This window comes from Nyctereutes procyonoides, unplaced genomic scaffold (genome assembly GCF_905146905.1).
Source record: "Nyctereutes procyonoides isolate TBG_1078 unplaced genomic scaffold, NYPRO_anot_genome, whole genome shotgun sequence".
NCBI classification, from domain to species: domain Eukaryota; kingdom Metazoa; phylum Chordata; class Mammalia; order Carnivora; family Canidae; genus Nyctereutes; species Nyctereutes procyonoides.
In genome coordinates this window covers 12,148,529-12,162,758 of record NW_026575040.1, presented here as the reverse complement: position 1 = coordinate 12,162,758, position 14,230 = coordinate 12,148,529, and the positions used below count along the sequence as shown (strand labels likewise).

The following is a 14,230-nucleotide window of genomic DNA, read 5'->3' as shown; positions in this document are numbered from 1 at the left end:
ATGACATGTTAAATGATATTACAGAAATGCAATCAGAAAAATGAAAATATGGGAAGCTTCTCAGAGCAAACAACTGAGTCTCTCTTAACAAAAAGCTTTAAGAAAGGAAAAAAAAGATGGAGGAAGAGTCTAAAAGATTAAGTGATTTAAAAAGCGTGACAATTGTAACATGTGACTTTATTGTGGTCCCACTTCAAGCAAAAAAAAAAACTATATATGTGTATATATATATGTATAAAACAATCAGAAAAATTGAAACCTGATTACGTATTTGGTGTGATATTAAGAACTTGCTATAAATTTATTTTTGTATGATATGGTATTTTGTTTATTTTATGAAAAGAGAGAGACTCTTTTAGAAATCAAAACTGAAATATCTGAAATTACAAATTAAATATGTCTATGTCTAGAATTTGGTTCAAAAGAGTCCAGGGATTGGGGGTGGGGGTAGAAATAGAGAGGAAACAAGACTGCCTATAATTCTTGAAGCTCAATTATGAGTACATGGGAGCTCTTTATACTATTCTGTTTTATATTAACACCTTTAAAATACTTTGTAATAAAAAGTTGTTTTTTTTTTTTTTAAATGCTGTCTGGGAATTAAATTACCTGCCTAGGACCGCAAGCAGTCTCTACTTATTCCCACAATAGATTAAGCCACAGTCAGGCGTAATTGAATGTCAATTTACCATGATCAAATTATATTTATAAGGTAATATTAGAAATCATTTGACATGAATTTCACTAACACTCAACATGCTAAACTTTCTTATATAATTACTGTTATTTGCAAGCCTGTTTGTATCTAACCAATTTATGGCTTTCTATGAAAAAAAATATAGTGTTTCAGTATACTTTTTTAGTTTTTATGTAATAAATAAAGCAACAATCACAAAAAACTTGCAGACAATATTGCAGAGTCATCACTATGTTTCTAGTCCTATGAGGCTATGGTACTTCTGGAATTTATCATTAGCAGACTTATTGCATAAGTGCTCCAGCTCACTGAGCTCCAGAAGAACTAGTTTTATCTCGTGTATGAACACCCTTTCCTGCCTTCCTACTCTGAAATAAAGAGCCAAACCAACAGATGGCAGACCAAGAGGGAGGGGGTGGTGATAAGGAGGCATTTATAAGAGAGCACCAGGGAATAAGAAAATAACAGTGAGAACTGAAAGAGAATTTAAGAATACAAAATATTCAGCAATTCCTTAGATTTTTGCAAAACAAAGTCACATTTTGTCAATCATGAACTACTTTAAAGTAAAGTGATTCAGGGATCCCTGGGTGGTGCAGTGGTTTAGCGCCTGCCTTTGGCCCAGGGTGCGATCTTGGAGACCCGGGATCAAATCCCACGTCGGCCTCCCGGTGCATGGAGCCTGCTTCTCCCTCTGCTTGTGTCTCTGCCTCTCTCTGTGTGTGTGTGTGTGTGTGTGTGTGTGTGTGTGTGTGTGTGTGTGTGTGTGACTATCACTAAAAAAAAAAAAAATTAAAGTGATTCTGGGCAGCCCTGGTGGCTCAGCCGTTTAGCGCCGCCTTCAGCCCGGGGCGTGATCCTGGGGTCTCGGGATCGAGTCCCACGTCAGGCTCCCTGCATGGAGCTTGCTTCTCCCTCTGCCTGTCTCTCTCTTTCTCTCTCTCTCTCTCTCTCTCTCTCTCTCTCTGTGTGTCTCTTATGAATAAATCTTTAAAAAAAAAAGTAAAGTGATTCTATGAGTTTGCATCTGACTATATTCCTTTATACAGTGTACCTTTAAGAGTTTTATAAGCCCCTCTTAATATCTCAGACCAATTTAAGTTAACCAAAACAATTTAAACTATTTCCAAAATAAATACGGGAAAGAGGGGACCCTACTAAACTTTTATCAGCATTTCACTACTTCTATACATTCACATCAGCCTTTTTAGAAGCTACCAAAGTTTTTTTTTTTTTACTTCCAAAAAGTAAAACACTCTACCTCTATCCTAATCTATAATACAATCAAAAAAAGCATCAATATTACTGCAGCCTAACAGCTAGGTTTTAATTAAAATACTAGTTTAAAAAAACATTATAACAGTGTTGCAATTAGAATAACAGGGTTTTTTTTAGAATTACAGTTTTAATCTAAATTGTATTTCTTAAAAATAGCTAGGCTTTCAATATAAAATTAAGAACATGCCAATTTCAATAGGCCATCTTTGCCATTCATCATACCAAATTATCTCCTTTTTCCAGATTAAGTAATTTCTAATCACCTATTTAAGAGATCAAGTCCATAACACCATACAATGCAGAAGTTAACTCTCACAGTCTGGCAGTCTTCCGAAGAAATGGCAACACTTCCTTTATGAATAAAGAACCTAATAAAAGGTCTAGCAACTAGAGGTTATTCAAGGGCTCATTCCTCAAAGCTACCTCTCTCCTCTGCGGAACCTTGTCAAATACCAGAATATCTGCCTTATCCACAGAGTTGTTATGAAGATCAAATGAGAAAATTGTTACCAAAGTACTTTGCAACTAGAAGCCATATACACAGTACATATATGTGTGTATACATAAGTATAAACACAAATGTAAGTCATTATTATTTTACTACTTGATTGCACTCTAGACAATTTACAGACTAAACTTGCTCCTTAATATCATTAGGTTATCCTCTATTTCTAAAACTATCTAGAAAACTAGAAAGATTATATTATCTATGTGTTAATACAATTGAAAAACAAAAGTATCTTTTATAGAAAGTATCACTAAATTTTCTTATACAACCAAGTATCCAATCATATATAATGAAATTTTGTCAATAATATGGTCATAGTTTTTGTTTTCTCACCATTGTTTATTCTTTTAAAAAGAAGGAACGAAGAAGAATGATAGATTTATGTAATTTAGTGAAGGGTGTGGTATAGACAGATACACATATAAAGGAATAATACTAGGTAACTCTTGAACATTTACTGTGCACTAGGCATTATTCTAAGTACTTTTACCTATTATTTAAACCATGGTTAAATCTGATTGAATTGTTAATTATCTGAACTACATTTAACTCACTTATTTCACAGATAAGGAAACTGAAGCACAGAGAGTTTAAGTAACTTGCTCAAGATCACATAGTTTAGTAGGTGGTGCGAGTGCGGATCAGAATTCTCTAACAAAGGGAGGAGTTGGCAGGTGGGGAAGGGTATGGAAATGGCAAGCCTCACTGCGATGATTTTGGCTGATCTAAAATCCTATCCCACTGGGGCACCTAGGTGGCTCAGTCCACTGAGCATCACACTTTTTTATTTCCACTCAGGTCATGATCTCAGGGTTAAGAAATGGAGCCCCGAGTCAGAGACTCTGTACTGGGTGTGGAACTTATTTAGGATTCTCTCTTACCTCTCCCTCTACCCTTCCCACTTGTGTTCATTCTCTCTAAAATTAAAATAAAATAAAATAAAATAAAATAAATAAAATAAAAAATAAAATAAAATAAAAAATAAAATAAAATAAAATAAAATAAAATAAAATAAAAAAATAAAATAAAATAAAATAAAATAAAATAAAATAAATAAAATAAAATAAAATAGTTTGATACCTTTAAAAAATAGTTCTCCATTGGCATTAAACATTTAAAAGGTAGAATTATTTAATTTAGAGACAACTTTACTCCATGGTCAAGTTCCTAGAGCTGCATTCCTGGCTCACTATGTACCAGGGACTTTTAGAAGTGCTGGAATGCATAAGACATAGAGATTCATGCTCTCATGGAGTTTACATTCTAGTGAGGTAGGCAAATAAACAAGTAGACAAGTGACTCATTAAATTTCAGGAAGCACAAGTGTAAAAAAATGAAGCAAAAGAGACAAGGAGAGGAACCCTGGGTGGCTCAGCGGTTTAGCACCTGCCTTTGGCCCAGGGCGTGATCCTGGAGTCCCGGGATTGAATCCCACATCAGGCTCCCTGCGTGGAGCCTGCTTCTCTCTCTCTCTCTCTTTCTGTGTATCTCATGAATAAATAAATAAAATCTTAAAAAAAAAAAAAAAGACAAGGAGAGTGGAGGGGAAATGATCACTTTTCTATAGTATGATGACTGATAATCTCTCTAAAGAAGTAAACTCTGAGAACTCTTCTTTAAGCAAACTTTTCAATGATGGGAAGGAGGACACAGTTCAAAGACCTGAGGAAAGAGCACTCTGAGCTGAGCAAGAACAAATACTGAGCCCTGGGAACGTACCTGTCATGAACAAAGAATATAGGGAGTTCAGCGTAGCACAAGTAGAATGAACAGAGAGGTAGACAGGGATTAAACACAGCATGTAGTGCCTTATAAGCCAACACCAGGAATTTGGCTGTTACTTTATTTTTTTAATTAATTTATTTATTTATTCAGAGAGAGCGAAAGAGAGGCAGAGACACAGGCTGAGAGAGAAGCAGGCTCCATGCAGGGAGCCCGACGTGGGACTCGATCCCGGGTCTCCAGGATCACACCCCGGGCTGCAGGCGGCGCTAAACCGCTGCGCCACCGGGGCTGCCCTGGCTGTTACTTTAATTGTAAAAGGAAGTTACTGTAAAGTATTAAATAGAGGAGTCACCTATCTGGCTGACAGTTAAAAAAATCATTCTAGTTACAAGTGGAGAATAGACTTTCAGAGACCTAGTGAGAAAACAGGGAAAGCAGTTAAGAGACTGTAATTACCCAAGCAGGAAAAGATGGTAGCTTAGACCAAAGTAATATAAGGTAGAGATGAAGATATATGATCAGATTGGAAATATATTCAAAAGACAGAGTCAAGAGGTTTTGCCTGATGGGCTTATTATATGGTATGAAGAAAAGAGAAAAATTACAACTGACACCTAGGCTTTTTGCCCCAGTAACTAGCTGAATGGTCCCACCATTTACTAAAATAAAAGCTGATTCGGAGGAAATGATGAGGACGGGAATCACACCTTCTTTATAGCACAAATTTAGTTTGAGATGCTCATTAGACCGTCAGTGAAATGTGGAATAAGATAAACTATAACACTGGATCTCAGGGAAGGGGTCTGGGATGAAGATAAAAGTTTGGAAGTCAATCAGCATAGAGAATTTTTAAAGCCACAGAAATGGATAAATGCAGACTGGAAAGAAGAAACTATTATTATTCTCATTTTTACAGATCAGGAAACTGAATTTAAGAGTTAAGATTTGTCCAACATCACTCTGCTAGCAAGTGACAGAGTTAGGGGAAAAAAACCAAAAACCAAAAAACAATAAAACAGATCTGACTACAATGTCCATGACTTTTCTCAACTGAAGTTCATCATCTAAACCAGAGACCGTGAAGCGAACACTGGAGTAAATATTTTCTCAATCCTCCAAAGAATAGTACATATCTAGTGCCATTCTAGATGCACTGGAAATAACTTTATTCTTTACATACAGTGACTGTCCAAATGTCCTAGAGCATTTAGTTTTCTCACAGAACCCTAGCTGAGAAAAAAACTCTACTATACTATTATCCTATTATTATTATTATTATTATTATTATTATTATTATTATTATTCTACTCTTAGGAATCCTTTAAAATGAGAGATTGGTGAACAATATAAGTTACCTTCCTATGACTTTTCATGGGCTTCTCTTTGTAACCAGTAAAATCAAGTGTCATTTGAAGTTTTTATAGCAACAAAAAATCATTTTAAGATTTACACAAACCTCTGCTGGTTCCATTCACAATCAGCACTCAGCATCTTTTCTTGAGAACACCAGTTCATCAGAAAACTACTAGAATGTAAGCTCCTCTGGTGAAGAACTTTTGTTTTTTGTATAGACTTGTCAAATCAAATCACTCTGTTGTACACCTGAAACTAATGTAACATTGTGTGTCAACCATACTTAATAAAATGTTTTTTAAAAAACAATCTTTGTCTTTTCATAATGTGTCCCCAGCACTTGGAAGAGTATTCTTTCTGGGAAAGAACCTAAGTTTCTAACTGGACAACATTTGTTTCCTTGTAAGATGGGGATGTTTTTCATGTTGCCTTAGTATCTTGGTCCCACTAAAATTTGGTAAGATTATCCTAATCCAGAACTGTACACTCTCATTTCGTCTTCCTTAAGAGTAACCTTCTTTCTTATGGAAATATAAAAGAAAAGTTTCCAGATACAGCCATTATTGGTCAAATAACTACCATACCATGACTTCAATATGTACTGTGTCTACTATTCAAAATAACTAGCATACAATGTGAACCAAAACTACTATAACATATATACTCTGGAGAAAAGAACATTCTCCTTACAATTTCAGTTATCCTTTGTTAAACTCCAAAAGTATTTCACAGCATGGGTATTATGAATCAATGCAATAACTCCTATTAAATGCAAAAGGTTTCAATGAACAACCCTGACTAGACCAGAAAATGCATTCCAACTGATTTCACCTGCACATAATAACCTGCACGTATCAGTGCAATATTAGCGGACAATGTATTTCACATTCAAGCTATCAGAACCTACCAATGACAGGTTAAGTGCCCCTACACAATAGGTCATGGAAATGACTATAGGGCATTTTTAAAAGTCAGTCATCTCAAAAATAAATAAAGTCAGTCATCTCTTGCAAAAATAAAAATAAATACCATAACACGTTCTCTGTGAAGTTATGGAGAAAACAAGTGTTCTCATACAATACCAGTGGGAATGCAAATAAGTACAACACTTCTGTAATATCTAACACAACTACATACAGTAGCCCCCACCCTTATCCAGGAGATGCCCGAAATCGCAGATAGTATCAAATCTATTATACAGTGTTTTTTCCTCTACATACATACCCACAATAAGGTTTAGCTTGTAAATTAAGCAGAGTAAGAGATTAACAACAATAATAATAAAATAGGATAATTATAACAACACAACTGACCCCTGAACAATGCAGAGGTTAGGGGCATCAATACCTCATGCAGTTGTAAATCTACATATAACTTTTGACTCTCCAAAAATTCAACTACTAAAAGCCTACTGTTGACCAGAAGCTTTACCAATAATATGAAGTCAATTAATACATATTATGGATACTATATGCATTATATACTATATTCTTATAATAAAATAAGCTCAAGAAAAGAAAATATTAAGAGAATCATAAGGGAGAGAAAATAGGTTTACAGTACTGTGTGGACCTAGGCAGTTCAAACCTATGTTGTTCAAAGGTCAACTCCATACTGTAATAAAGGTTATGTAGGGGGGGCCTGGCTGGCTCAGTCAGTACAGCACGCAACTCTTGATCTCAAGGTCATGAGTTCAAGCCCCACTTTGGATGTAGAGCCTACTTAAAAAAAAAAAAAGATATAAATATGGTCTCTCAAAATATTTTATTGTATTGTACTCAATCTTATGATGGTGTGAGATGATAAAATGCCTACATGATGAGATGAAGTAAGATGAATCACTTAGGCACTGTGAGGTAGCATTAGGCTACTACTGACCTTTCTGGTGGATCATCTGCTTCTAGACCACTGTTCACCACCAATAAGTGGAACCATGGAAAGAGAAACTGTAGACATAAGAGGGACTACTAGATGCACTCAACTTTTAACCCAGCAATTCCACTTACAGAAATCTACCTTGAAGATACACCTCTAATAATACAAAAATATCCATGCACAGATCAATTACTGTAATACTGTTTGTAATTACAAAATATAGGAAACTACCTAAATGTATACCCACAGAATGACTGAGTATATTAGAATATACCCACAGAGTGGAGTGCTGTACAGCTGTAAAAAAGAATGAACAATATCTATTAAAAAGAATGAATGGAGGGACCTCTGGGTGGCTCAGTGGTTAAGCGTCTGCCTTTGGCTCAGGGCATGATCCCACGATCCAGGATCGAGTCCCACATCAGGCTCCTTGCACAGGGCCTGCTTCTCCCTCTGCCTCTGTCTCTCTCCTGTGGGTCTCTCACAAATAAATAAATAAATAAAATCTTTTTTAAAAAAAATAAAAATTAAAAATAAAAAGAATGAATGGATTTGGAGTGATTTCCAGGATATCCAGTGATTTCAAGTAAAAAAAAAAAAAAGTAAAGTGCAAAAGAGTATCTATAACACGCTACTCTTCACATAAGAAAGGAAAAGGAAACAGTTGGGCAGTTCCTCAAAAAGCTAAACACAGAGTTCTCACACAACCCAGCAATTCCATGCCTAGGTATATATCCAAAGGAACTGAATATATACGTTCACACAAAAACTTGTACATGAATGTTCACAGCAATATTCACAATGACCAAAAAATGGAAAGCCAAATGTCCATCAAATGAGGCATAGATGAATAAAATATGATATGCTCATATAATTATCACTCAGCCATAAAAAGGAATGGAGTACTGATATATGCTACACGGATGAACCTTGAAAAAAATCATGCTAAGTGAAGGAAGCCAGGCACAAAAGTCAACATATTATATGATTCCATTTACATGGATGTCCAGAATAGACAAACTCATATAAACAGGAAGCAAAATAGTGGTTAAAAGTGGCTAAGGAAGGTGGAATGGGAAATGACTGCTAATGGATACAGAGTTTCCTTTTGGAGTGGCGAATACATTCTTGAATTAGATCATGGTGATGGCTGCACAACCTTATGAATATATGAAAAACCATTGAGTTGTACACTTTAAAACGGTAATTTTTGTGGTATGTGAATTGTATCTCAATTAAAATTGTATGAGAGGGATGCCTGGGTGGGTCAGTCAGTTAAGCATCTGCTTTCAGCTCAGGTCATAATCCCAGGGTCCTAGGATCAAGCTGCACATCAGACTCCCCACTCTGCAGAATCTGCTTCTGCCTCTGCCCCTCCCCCAGCTCATGCTTTTTGTCACTTTCAAATAAATAAAATATTTAAAAAATAAATAAAATTGTATGAGAAAAAAAGAAAGGACCATAACAAAACATATACAATCTATTCATTTGTGTAAAAGACATAATAGGATAAACCAAAAAAATTGAAGACACTAGGGGCTAGGAAAACAGACTGGGGCAAGGGGGTGGAGGTGGGAATCAGGTAGTAGGAATAAGTGACATTTCTCTGATTATATCTTTTTATATAGTAATGTTTAGTAACAGTCATGTTTCAGAGACCTAGATAAATAATCAAAATCAACCAGGACTGAGGGGGTAACCCAAAATGGAATACAAAGAGTAAGAAAAGAACCAAACTGCATTACAGATAAATAACATAACTACACTAAAAGAGTGGAGAAGAACCTAAATAACTTCAGAAAATAATACTTTGTCTAGATACTGTGAGAATAAAGACAAAAAAAAAAAAAAACCTGTACTCTAACTAGCAAATATGTTTCTCATAAATGTAATGGGTTAGCAATCAGTAACTACTTGATGAGCATAAAAGTGAACAAGTGGGATATGATCTAGTATCTATATGACCTATTGTCTACAGATAAGGAGAGCCAGGTTTTTCTTATCAGAAAAAAGTTACAAATAAGAAAGGAGTAAAGGTTAGAATGAACCTTGTGGTGTTGGACTAGATAAGAAGCTATCAATATGAGCTCATGGTTTTTAATATATATAGAATATAAATATAGAAATAAATGCATATGTGTGCACTAACTTGTATGTGTGGGAGGATTAGTATATACACCTATATTTCCTAGCTCTGTCCTCTGAGGCCTTCTGAGGGCCTAGGGGCATTGACAAACCCAGTGAGCACAACTAGCATCCAGATCTTGATTTAAATTGTATTCTCCAATAAAAAGAATCAGAGTTCCTTAGACAAGTTATTGATTCCAGGACTGGTACAAAGAAATATACAACATGAGTGAGAAATAGCCTATGGGGGATCCCTGGGTGGCCCAGCGGTTTGGCGCCTGCCTTTGGCCCAGGGCGCAACCCTGGAGACCCGGGATCAAATCCCACGTCGGGCTTCCGGTGCATGGAGCCTGCTTCTCCCTCTGCCTGTGTCTCTGCCTCTCTCTCTCTCTCTCTCTGTGACTATCATAAATAAATAAAAATTTAAAAAAAGAGAGAAATAGCCTATGGAAAAAAAAAAAAAAAGAAATAGCCTATGATGCCAGAATAAAAGGAAGTGCTTGAAAAAAAAGTGAAGGCCAACCTGAAAAGGCTCTTAATGAATGGCCAAAGCTGAAACAATCTGAGCAATAAAAAAATACTATTGGGTTATAACATGTAGAATAAAACAAATACCCATGAGATTATAATTACATAAATAAATAATTGAATAAACAAATGAGAAAGAAATACCTCTTCCTAACAGAAGAATTACAGTAATATGTATTATAAAAAAAATCACCATTAGGTAAACACCACAGTAACTGCTGCAGACAGTATCTACCAACACATGCTAAAATCGGTATGAATAAGTTTTGAAGAGAAACAGTGTATCTGCATAGTCTCAAAGTATCTCCCCCAAGATATGTATCAAAAGGCAGAATAGTAACTTTACAGTAGAAAACAGAGGCCACCTTAACAAAGTAATCAATGTTAAAATATCACTAGCAATAAGACATCTCAACACCACCACCCCTCTAAAATGATGCACTGAAGACACATCACTTCTGTGGTTTCCTTGCAAACATACATAACTTCAATCTAATCATGAGAAAAACATCAGACAAACCCAAAGAGAGAAAAATTCTACAAATTGACAGTATTCATCAAAAGTGTCAAGATCATGAAAGACAAGGAAAAACTGAGGAACTGTTACAGATTGGAGAAGAGGAAGATAACTAAATGCAATGAATTAGGTTGTGGAACAACAACAACAAAAAAAAAAAAAAACCATTAGGGGTAAAACCAGGAAAATTGCAAGAAAGTCTGCAGTTAGTTAATAGTATTATACCAAAGCTAATTTCCTAGTTTTGGTCACTGTGCTATAGTTAAGTAAATTGTCAACATCAGGAGATGGTATATGAAGAATATTTTATAGGAATTTTCTTTACTATATTTGCAACATCTATGTAAGTCTAACATTACTTCAAAATAAAGTTAAAAATAATAAAATCCATCAATTGATCAACTTACCCAACTATCATATTTCTTTGCTCAAGGATCTCACCTATAATTTAATATTCCGATTAATTTAGAGGGCCCATTAAATGACAGCAGAAAAAACTAAAATCATAGAAATCATATCAGGCATCTAAAAAGTAAATGAGCTACTTTATGTTCCCTTATACTTTTTTTTTAGTCAAAAAAATTTGCCAGCTGTTGTGACTTTACTGGCTTTGCAAATTTCCTTTTAAGTGATGTGACCAATTTGTTGTTTTCAACATCATGATAATCTGCTGTATATGGCCATTACAATGCATTTCATTTGTCTGTAAAGCCAAAATTTTATGTATATAAAAAATTATCTTTTGCAGGTTATAGTAATTTTTTTTATTTTATTACACAGTTGTCCAACTATAAAATTTAGACTGTTTCACAAATCAATTTGCTTTTAGCCTAACAAAATTCTCTCCATATCCCAAACCACAAAGTCTTTATTATTGTTACTGTACTGAAAATCTGAATTTTAAAAGATCAACTGTTCAATGTATCTTTTTTTTTTTTTAAGAAGGAGTAATTTCATCTTTTTTGGGAAAAAAATGCTTGGGAAATTAGAATTCAATTGCTATTATTTATTTACATCCTCTACTAACCAATCCAGCCCAATCAACAACACAGTCTTTGAAATTCCTTTAATCAAACAGGATTTGCAGAAGATGTTTACATTAATAGACTAAGTAACCCAAACGTTTACATTTGCTTTCCCCTCCATGCACCACCAGGATGCCTGCGTTGGGAGTGGGATACATGACCAGCAAATGAATGGTAAGTGTCACATGTAAACAGCATGACTAGGAATTTAAGAAGTAAAGTGATTAGAAAACCTTAGGGAAAGCAAATTTCATAAAAGTTCAGAATTACAAAATGCCTTAATAGGCCATTTAATCCATTCCAATGACAACCTCAGACAAATGACAAAAAGATTTTTAAAAGATGACAAATGACACTATCCTATTTTTTAAAGTTGCCAGATTTCCAACCTCCCTGGTTGTTTCATCCTGCCATATAATCCTGTCATATAATTTGGGAGAAATATTATAAGACTATGCTTTGTCCAACCTAATGCTTTCTTTTCTCAAGTAATACATTTTAATTCATTTCCAAGATATACTCACCTACAGGTGCATTATATGTGTGTGCATACATCCAGACCTAGAACACACAGTTTTGCTTATAAAAACTCACACCACAGAAACCTATATAATCAAAGGTACATACCCATCCCACCTCAATCACAAAGGCATTATAACAAACAGAATCACATAACGATTTTGGCCTAAAAATAACCAACTGAAATCAAAGTTATAAAATCTTGAGGTTTCTTCCCACTGTGAATAATCATAGTTTGATTTCCACAAATACCGCTCCTTTTCAGCGCCCACCACGGGGTGGAAAAAGCACGTATGTACTAGATCCAAGGAGATGATACTCTTTTAACTCCTGATTTTTAAAACCATTTAAACAATCATCTCGGCAGAGCCAATGAAAGAGACTGTAATGACAGAGTAGAGCCAGTGATTGTGAACAAGCAACCAGTTTTAATCAAGCGGGCCAAAGGGACAAATCATCTTGAAACACAGAGGATGGGGAAGTCCCAAGTAATGATGAGCCAAGTACTAGCTGAAAAAAAAAAAAAAAAGTCAGGTGTCTGGTAGGTAGGTGTCTGGTAGGAAGCAACACCAAAATGGTAACCATGAAATGCTATCTCTGGAAATGGAATTACAAGGGCAAGTTAGTCCCAATCTGGTGTAACTGCAGTTCTGACTATCCATATCTCCTACAGTACTGTAGACATTATTCCAAAATCAAGCAAGCTCTGTCTCTGCTCCCAGCTCTCTGGGTTGGACAGCATGGCTTTTTATATAACCTCCTGGGCAAGGTGGTACCAACCAGTTCCGGCGCTCGAGTCTCCCAAGCACCTACCCCCCATCACAGAAAAGGCTTCGCCAGGTTCCCTGGGACAGCTCTTGTCATCATCACCCTCATCTTACCCACAGACTGAACAATGCAGCTCGTCTATCCTCCTGGAAGCACAGGCTTTTATAAACTGTTATGTTACCGAGGGGGGAGATTAGGAGAAAGATTTACTAGGGGATGAGCTGCCCCCACCCAAAAGCAGAGGAAAGGAGGAAGACACGTCGTCCCAACCTCCACCCCTCAAAAGGCGGGGTGGGGGGTGGGGTGGGGTGGGGGTGGGGGGGGAGGGGGACCCTGGCGTCGCGGCTCTCCCTAAAGAGAGTCAGGCCGCTGCCCCGCCCCCCGCCCTAGCCCCGGCCTGCGGAGGGGCCCTCGTCGGCGGATAAAGGGGCGGGGGAGAAGGTCAGAGGCCCGACCCCCGCGGGTCGAGGGGCAAGTACAGCGAGAGCCGCCGGAGGGGCGGGTCCCCCTGCCCCTTCGGGAGAGCGGCTCTGCTCCTACGGCGGCTCTGCAAGCGCCCGGGGGGCAGGGCCCGGAGGCCGGGGGCCCCGCACGACGCCGGGAGGGGTCCCTCAGGCCTCCGCCCGCCGCCCACCCGGGACCCCGGCGCCCCCCGCTCGGCCGCGGCCCGGGAACGGCCCCGGCCGGCCTTGCGCGACCCTCGGGGCACACGCACAGGTGTGGCCGGGAGGGAGAAGAAGAAGCGTTACCGTACGCGGCTCCGGAGCTGGCAGGGGTGGGGCGCGGCTCCGGCGACCCGAGCCCGGCTCGGCAGCGGCTGCGGCGGCCGCGTCCTTTATTTTTGCTGCAGCAGCGGCGACTTGTCAAAGGGAAAGACGTAAGAGGCGGCGGCGGCGGCGCGGCGGCGGCGGCGGCAGGCAGGTCTCGCAGGATTTGGAAGGAACTCTCGCGCAGTCTTGCCCGCTCGCCCCGCCCCCCTCCGCCCCTGCCCCCCGCCCCCTCCTCCCCCCCAGGCCCTGCGCGGGAGGCAGGAGTTGGGGGAGGAGCGTGGAGCGGAGTAGCGGGAGGAGGGCAAAAGGGAAGGAGATTTGATAGCGGGGGGCGGGGGGCGGGGGAGGTGTTGACTCAGGTTCTGGGCCACGCGGTCCTCGCCTTGCAGCCCCTGCGGAGTACAAACAGCGCAGTCCGCCCGCTGGGGCAGGACTCCGCTTATGAGGCACAATTGGAGACGTTTCACAAAGGGGGGTGAGGGGTTACGGGCCGGGCCGTCCGGGGCTCCCGGTTTTCCTCGTAGGGGGCGAGAAGACCCC

The 14,230-nt window shown here is 38.5% G+C and overlaps 1 protein-coding gene across 7 annotated transcripts in view; it reads right to left on the bottom strand.

Annotated features, from left to right (window-relative positions):
* The window catches only part of HERC1 (HECT and RLD domain containing E3 ubiquitin protein ligase family member 1), a 195,294-nt gene extending 181,484 nt beyond the window's left edge, over positions 1-13,810 (bottom strand). For 6 of the 7 annotated variants that reach the window (XM_055320269.1, XM_055320276.1, XM_055320272.1 and 3 more), the window contains exon 1: positions 13,670-13,804. The gene's annotated coding sequence lies outside the window, so the exon portion shown is untranslated. Of the gene's footprint in view, positions 1-13,669 lie in introns of all 7 variants that reach the window. The other variant, XM_055320270.1, reaches the window with a different exon arrangement.
* Between the last annotated feature and the right edge of the window lie 420 nt (positions 13,811-14,230).